Below are 8,827 nucleotides of genomic sequence, written 5' to 3'. Positions count from 1 at the left end.
TGAGACTGAAATTCCAATAGCTATAAAGTCAAGCCTTCGATTTTGTTTATCTTCAATGGTCCATATTTTCTTCCATAAGAAGAGCAAAGAAGGAGAAACAGGTATCATTGGAAGAGATAAATATTGATTTGCACTTGAAACAAAAGTTTTTAGAAAAAAAATAATACTCAAACGCACATTTCCATTTCCATAAAATGTAACAGATGCTTTAACTCCTATTGCTAAGAACTTAGCCCAAAATACAGTTCCCTCTACTCCATAAAGAATGCAATTTGATGAGAAACATGAAGTGTTCTGTCACAGGATCTTGCAGGAATGTTTCTGTTTTGGGTTTTAGTAGAGTTTATACCCTTCCAAACCCCTTGATCAGCCAACCTTTAATGTGGACAAATAAAAACAAAAATGTAATAATTTTTCCTTTTATTTCTGAAATATCTTATGCTAAAAATATAATAAATGAAACTCAACTGAACACATTGCACCATGATAGGAATTATGCATTAGCTTCCCCTGATTTTATACATAGATTCACACACAATATGGTCGAGTAGAAATAGATCCTGTGTCTTTGTTCTGTTCACAGAACAATAGAGGCAACTAATTAACCCAACTACTTTCCCTGTAGTTGAATCATATGGCCTGAAGGTTCACTTTGTCAATCAAACTTTTGTTTCCTAATATCTAACAGGCAGTGGTTCAAATAATGTTTATTGTACCTCTGTTGCAACTTCCCTAAAGATGAAAGCGTTTGACTTTATGCTTCCTTAATGAGTTTGCATTCTCTTTAAAGTTATACAGTATACTTCAACCAGACTCAAAGAATATGTGATGTTTTTTACTAAAATCAAAAGCAATCTGTTACGTACCATCATGGGCTGAACTGTATCATCCTCACCCCCCACTTTCCATTTCTATGTTGAATTCCTAACTCCAGTGCCTCAGATTATGACCATATTTGGAGATAAGGCCTTCAAATCGGTGATTAAGTAAAAATGAGGTCTTCATGGGTCCTAATCCAATAAGACTGGTGTTTTTTTAATAACAGGAAATTTGGACAAGCAGGGACCCCAAGGATTCATGAGTACGGAAGGAGGACTAGGGGAGGACACAGTGAGAAGACGGCCACCTACAAGCCAAGGAAAGGGACCTAAGGAGAAATCTACTCTGCCTATACCTTCGTCTCAGACTTCCAGCCCCCAGAACTGTGAGAGAATAAATTCCTGTGCCTTAAGTCACCAGTCTGTGGTATTTTGCTATGGCAGTCCAGTCCAAGCACACAAACGCAATGCACTTCTAAACATGGTAATAGGGGCAGGCATTTGGCCTAGCAGTTGGGGAACACTTAGGACACCTACATCCTACGCCAGAGTGCCGCCATTCAAACCGTGGTTCCTCCTCTTCCCAACCAACCTCCTGCTAATGCACATACTGGGAGGTTGCAGGCGATGGCTCTGGCTCAAGTAGTTGAGACTTTGCCACACGTGTGGAAGACCTGAATTAAGTTCTGGGCTTCTGGCTTTGGCCTCACCCAGCTAGCTCCATTTGTTATAGGCCTTTGTGGAGTGAACCAGTGGATCTTTCTCTATCTGTCTCTGTTTCTCTGCCTTTCAAATAAAATGAAAAAATAAAAAATGAAATTATATATTTTAAAACGTGGGGGCCATCATTGTGGTGTAGTAGTTAAGCTGCCACCTGTGACACTGACATCTCATATGGGCACGGGTTCAAGTCCCGGCTGCTCCCCTGTCAATCCAGCTCCCTGATAATGGCCTGGGAAAAGTAGCGGGAGATGGTTCAAGTCCTTGAGCCCTGTCACCCACATGGGAGACCCAGATGAAGCTTCTGGCTCCTGGTTTCTGCCTGGCTCAGTCCTGGCTATTGCAGCCATCTGGGGAGTGAACCAGTGGATGGAAGATTCTCTCTCTCTCTCTCTCTCTCTCTAACTGTGACTTGCAGATAAATCAATGTTTAAGAAATGAAAATAAATAAAATGTGGTAGTTGTTAACACTAATTCTAACAGATAAACCCCTTTCCTTTTGGTTCTTGATTACAATGTGGTTTCAGTTTTTGTTTGCTTTGTGGACCTGGGCATGGGGCTGGGTGACCTCTGCCTGCCTAGTGGTCTCGGGCTTTCCTGTGTCCTTCCTCTCTGAGCTCTAGACCACGCCCTTTGTTCCCCTCCGGTGCTTTTCAAATGACCTGCAGATGCCTTCAGATATACGAAAGGGAGAAATGTCAAGTTTTATTTTAAGTGGGAAACCAGAGAAGCAGAAAGGTGAGGGAAAAGAGATAGTACCAAACCTCCTGAAAGAACTGAGTGGCATCCTTCCTCCTTTGAAACACATTTCCTGATTTAATTACTTTTTTTTTTTTTTTTTAGTGGTCAACAAGGCAGAAAGTTTTAATGGGACAGTGCAACCATTGGAATGGATGGGCACTTTCCAGATGGATCTGAGAGTGCCCAATAATTACCATTTTTGTAGCCATTTAATTTTACATTCCATCACTTTTGTAAGCCTCTCTCTTGTTTTCTTCTCTTTGAAGAGCACAGAATTCTCTCATTTTCTGTATCCTCATTTCTGCCAGGAATTTTTCCATACACATGCCTACCCACCCCTACCCACCCACCAATTAGAAATCAGAACTTGGAAAACAGTAGGCACTCAATAAATGCTTGATCCATGAGTACATAAAGATCAAAATGCATCTTGACATTTTCCATGTCTCCGAGTCTCTGTGATCTGAGCCTTGTCATTGCTCTCCTGGATGCTCCTGAGTGGTGTCCTGCTTCCCCCCCTCTGACAGTAACTCTGGGCACAGCAGTCAGTGACTGTTTTAAACAAGCCAAATGTGCCCTTACCGGACCTAAAGCCCAGCCATGATTCTCCGTCACTCAGAACAGTCTGCTGAGACCTTACAGTGGCTTCAGGTGGTCTACGTAATCTGCCTGCCTCATTCTCATCCACTCCTCTCTCCAGGCCCTGCTATCCCTGAAACATGTTAATTAAGCTCCCATGGTAAGGTTTGTGTCCTGGCATTTCCTTTGCATGGACCATCCTTGTTCCAGGCCATATTTTCTTTCCCCAAAACCCACGTGCTGAAGTCCTTAATCCCTAGTACCTCAGAAGGTGACCACTTGGAGATGGCACCTTCACAGAAGCATTCAACTAAAATGAGATCATAAGACAGGGCCTTAACGCAGTTGTGTGTTTCTAAGGGGAGGCAATCTGGACACAGACAAGCAGAGGAAAGGCTGTGTGGAGATGGAAAGACCAATATACACAAGCCAAGAAGAGAGGCCTCGGAAAATGCCAATCCCGCTGATAGGCTGATCTCAGACTCCTAGCCTCCAGAATGGTAAGCAGATCAATTTCTGTTGTTTACACCATCCATTGTGTGGTCCTTTGAGGCGGCAGCCCTAGCAGACTGTGCAATCCCCAAGGCTCACTCCCTTACCTGCTTCAAGTGTGTTTGAAACTGCTACGTTCTCACCAAGGCCTGTCCTGATGACCCTCCTTAGTTAAAACTGCACCCTCTCTTCTTGTCCACACTCCATTCTCAACACCCCAACCTCCGCAGCCAGCTCCCCTTACTCTGCTCTGCTTCTTCTTTATTTTCAATAAAATTGATCACCTTCTAACACACACTAACAGTACCTGCTTATTTTTTTTATTTTATTTATTTTTATTTTTTTAACTTTTATTTAATGAATATAAATTTCCAAAGTACAGCTTATGGATTACAATGGCTTCCCCCCCCATAACTTCCCTCCCACCTGCAACCCTCCCCTTTCCCTCTCCCTCCCCCCTTCCATTCACATCAAGATTCATTTTCAATTCTCTTTATATACAGAAGATCAGTTTAGCATATATTAAGTAAAGATTTCAACAGTTTGCACCCACATAGAAACACAAAGTGAAAAATACTGTTTGAGTACTAGTTATAGCATTAAATCACAATGTACAGCACATTAAGGACAGAGATCCTACATGAGGAGTAAGTGCACAGTGACTCCTGTTGTTGACTTAACAAATTGACACTCTTGTTCATGGCATCAGTAATCACCCTAGGCTCTTTTCATGAGTCGCCAAGGCTATGGAAGCCTTTTGAGTTCACCAACTCTGATCATATTTAGACAAGGTCGTAGTCAAAGAAGAAGTCAAAGAAGGAGGTACCTGCTTATTTTTTAAAGAATTATTTGTTGATTTGAAGCCAGTGTTACAGAGAGAGAGAGAGACACCAAGATCATCCATCCACTTCTTCACTCTCCAAATGGCAGCAACAACTAGTACTGCACCAGAGCAAAGCCAGGAGCCTAGAACTTTATCTGGGTCTCCCATGTGGGTGCAAGGGCCTGAGCACTGAGGCCACCTCCTCCTGCTTTCCCAGTCCACAAGCACATGTGAAAATCACCTGTGCTGGGTCTAGATTGTGGTATAAGCAGGTTATCTGCCACCCACAATGCCTGCATCCCTTGTGGCTGCCAGTTTGTGTCCCTGCTGTTCCACTTCCAATCCAGCTCCCTGGTAATATGCCTGGGATGGCAGTGGAGGATGGCTCAAGTATTTGGGCCCCTGCCACTCATATGGAAAACCTGTTTTAGCCTGACCCAGCCCTGGGTTGCGGTCATTTTGGGAGTGACCCAGTGGATGCAAGTTCTCTGTCTCTCTCTCTGTCTCTGTAACTCTGACTTATAAATCAATCAATCAATCTATCTATCTATCTATCTATCTATCTTTTTTTTAAGCACCTGCACTTCATTTTCCTCCTGTATGTAAGTCAGCCGAGACGAGACCCACGAGTCATTCCAAAGGTGTCCAGGCTGGACTCTCCACAACGGTAGCCCCTGAGTCTCACCTAAGGCCACATGTGTCAACAGTGCAGTGCTAAATATGTGTGCAGGTTCTTAGACCTCTGAGAAGAGGGGCTGGTAGCAGCACACAGTACCCCAATGCACAATAAATAATATAGCATGCCTTGCGTGCACATCAAGATCTCTCACACACACTTCATCACTCAGTCTAAGTAATACTGTCAGTTATTTATAGAAAGAAGGAGAGTTACAGAGAAGGAATCTTATCCAGAATCTTAGGTGCTCAGAAGCTGAGCCGGGGTTAACGAACCAGTCTGAGTTTCAGATGGTCAGCGTGCATGACAGTATCCCTGCAGCCCCACGGGACTGGCCAGCTCGATGTCCACAGTGCTGGCCTAGGAGCTTTGGCACGCTGTGCTATCATGCTGGGGCATGCTGCCAACGCCAAGGGGTGAGCACTGCAAGACCAGCTGGCCAGGCCTGAAACGCTGGCCTCACCCAGTCGGGCTACGGGTGCTGGAACTCCCCACTGGGTGGCTTTTCAGACGATTGGGGAATTTCTCCAACCAAGTTCGTCAGTTGCCAAGCCAGCGTTCGTACTTTCCCTGAGACTCCTGTGGAGCAGCTCCATGGAGCAAACCTGCTTGGATTTCTCTTTTTATATCCTTGTCAAAACAAGACTTTTGTGTAAAACATCTTGTGTTTTCTTCCTTATCAACCCCACCATTTGGCTATGGCAGGGTGGCTACAAGTTAATGCCTTTCCAAGAACTCATTCACTACAGGTCATGCAACACTTGACTGAAATTATATCATCTTTTTAATATGGCTTCACTTATGTCAAACTAATTTTGTATCTTAAAATAGGTTACTACCTATTTAAAATATTTTATATATGTTCTAGACACCCAGGTGTATTAGCAGGGAATCTGGATCACACGTGGAGCGGCCGGACTCAAAGCAGTGCTCATATGGGATGTGGTAGCGTAGGCAGCAGCTTAGCCTACTGTGCCATAATGCCAGCTCTTGGTTTATTATTTTTATTGTCTTTGTTCTTAGGTTAAAATTTAAGATCGTCAAAGGCAGAGACCTTCCTCTGTTTTTGTTACTTGATGTATTCTCTGTGCCAAATAGTTACAACAGTGTTTGGCTTATGACAGCTGCCAAATAAATGTTTGCTGAGCACTGAATGAGTAAAAGAAACAGGAAATTGTCTTTTGTGCATAGCTGAAAGTGTACTGTTTTGATAACTACAATATATTTTCTAATATGAGTTTAGTATCTTGTTTCAAAATGTTTCTTCTCACGTAAGAATTTCTATATTGTTTAACCCAAAAATTGGAAAAAAAAATCAAAGGCCTATGCTTTCCTTTATTGAACATTTATCAAGTATCATTTTTTTGGATTGTATCATTGATTCTCATGTAATCCTACAAGATAGATGTTGTTGAAATGACTCCCATTTTGGGGATTAGAAAATAGAATGATAAAGAGGCGAATTACTTGTTCAAGGTTCCCGTGCTAGGAATGATGGAACAGAATGTGAACCCAGTCAGTCGGCCTCAAAGCCTGTGTTCATTGTCCCTTGCTTGCACTGCCCAGTGGAGGTGTATCGCAAATTTCCAAGTCCATATCTTATAACTCCATGTGCTGCTTGCACGTAATACCAACTCTCAAGATTCCCAAAGTTGTAGTAGGAAGTATAAGGATCGATCTATCTATCTGTCTGTCTGTCTATCATTTTTAAAGGATTATTTATTTCTTTGAAAGACAGAGAGAAAGATATCTTCTATCCGCTGGCTCACTCCCCAAATGTCCACAACAGCCAGAGTTGGCCTGTGGGCGCCAGGGACACAAACTCTTGGGTTCCCTTCCCAAGAGCATTAGCGGGAAGCTTAATGAGAAACAGAGGAGCTGGGACTCAGAACAGCACCCAACAGGGGATGCAGGTGTTGCAAGTGGATGCTTAGCCCATCATGCAACAATGCCCCAAAATATGAAATGCTTCACAAATTTTCCTGTTATCCTTGTGTAAAGATCATGCTAATCTTCTCTGAATTGTTCCAATTTTAGTATATATGCTGCCAAAATAAGCACTACATATATATATATGTCTATATATATAAACTATATATATAATAAACTATAGATTCTAATTTTGATGGGGATAAAATTAATTGCCTTGTTTGAAAAAATTCTTTTCACTTGACCTCAAATTTCTCCCTTCCATTGATTTTTCTTTCTCCCAGAAACATAGTCGGGCTTGCCTAATTCATTATCACATTCTTTGATGTCTCCATTTGATTTTCTGGAGTGTAGTTTTAGCTAAACACAAACAGAAACTTTTAAAAATGTCATCAAAGTATATCACACAAGTACATTTTAGGTTAATATTCAATGATAAGGGTAAAAAATCAATGATTTAATCTGATAAAGTTACAAAGCACTGGAACATATTATCTTGTGATTCTGACCCTTGGTAGCTTTGATCTTGAGGTTTGCACCTAGACTACAATCCAGATGTTGGCAGTACCAGATGAACAGTGGTGTTTTGAATCAGAATTTCTGGACCCTTGGACAGGCTTATCTGAGGTGTGGATAACTGACCAGAAGGAAGGTGTTATGGATTGAATGCTTACCTACCCTCAATTCATAGGTTGAAATTACTTCCCTTCCATGGAAGGTAATTAATTCCTGAGTGTGGAGTCCTCATCAGTGAGATTAGTGCCCTTATAGGAAGAGAGCTCATTCATTCTCTTTCTGCCATGAAAGGACCAATGAGAATTCAGCAGCTGTCTGTAACATGGACAGAATTCAAACATCGCCCCACCCAAATCTCAGGTCTCTAGCCTCCACATTGTGAGAAATAAATTTCTATCATTTATAAGTTATTAAAGCAACTTTAAGGGACTAACACAGAAGACTTTCCTGGGAGCTAATCAGTTCTATATAAAATTCACCAAAGTTTGGCTTGCACACACTTCTGGACCTGTGTCTCCTTAGCGTCTTGGAGTCCCTTGCAGCTGGGCCATAAAAGGTGTGCAACAGTCACTCTACAAGTCTGCCACTGATGGCTGCCTTATGCACTCTTCTCAATGTAAATCTCTCTTAGTCTTGTTAGGTCCTCCAAATCTACTACTTCCTGACTCTATCTGAGAAGACAAAGTTGCTTTTATTTTATAGAGGGAATAGGTGCTTTAAGGGGGGGGGGTGCTTTACTGGAGTGGATGGGGGTGGGGGAGAAGTCCCTCAGTTTCCTGCCTTTCCATGTAAAGTTTATCCGTGTCTCCAATACCTCTGATCTTTCCAATTGCCCCGCCAACTTCAGCCTTGCAACTCTTTCTCCTATATTTTTGTAAATCTTCATTTTCTTCATCTCTATTCATTACTGAACCCTAAGTTCCTGGTTGGTAAGTTCTATAGGTGTTTCATCTCTCTTCTTAACTCCCACCCCTTGGAGCATTCTTGAGTCTCCTTGACTGTCTGGTTACTTGCTCCCTCTTTTCCTGTCCTCAGCCCCTGTAAGCTGCAAATCCAGCAGTCATGCTCAGTTCCTTCCTCTCCCTGTCTACATCTATGCCTACTGGTCTAACAGCAATTCCCGTGGTGTGACTTCCCCAGTGCACTTTCCATCCTCGCCTTTGCCTCCCAGTTCTAGGACACATTCACCTCTCTCTCTGGAGAGAAGGTGCCCCCTGCTTCTGTACCTGCTCCTCATGAGCTCTGGACTCTGCAGTCCCTTTTCCATCTCCCCTGTCATATTTTGGGTTCTCATCATTTTGCCTTGGATCATTGGCATGTCCTCTTGCCCTCTTCCATGCTAATCCCTTTTGCCATATTGTGGCAAACATGTTGCTATCCAGTCTCCCTAGCATTGCCTACAAGGTCCTTCATGATCAGGATCTCTTTACATCTTCAAACTTATTCTCCTGCTTGCTCCCTATCCACAGTCACGTCGCACCATGCACCTTCCCTGCTTCTTCGCTTTGGCTGTGCTCTGCCCATGCTCTCAAT

The 8,827-nt window shown here is 42.7% G+C and overlaps 1 non-coding gene across 1 annotated transcript; it reads right to left on the bottom strand.

Moving 5' to 3' along the window:
* Positions 1–6,803: 6,803 nt before the first annotated feature.
* On the bottom strand, positions 6,804–6,910 carry LOC127491878 (U6 spliceosomal RNA). The gene has a single exon (XR_007920811.2). It is a non-coding gene; the product is annotated as a U6 spliceosomal RNA (small nuclear RNA).
* Positions 6,911–8,827: the final 1,917 nt, after the last annotated feature.

Source organism: Oryctolagus cuniculus, chromosome 3 (assembly GCF_964237555.1).
Source record: "Oryctolagus cuniculus chromosome 3, mOryCun1.1, whole genome shotgun sequence".
NCBI lineage: Eukaryota > Metazoa > Chordata > Mammalia > Lagomorpha > Leporidae > Oryctolagus > Oryctolagus cuniculus.
The sequence above is the reverse complement of the archived record's forward strand: the minus strand, read 5'-3'. Positions and strand labels throughout refer to the sequence as shown.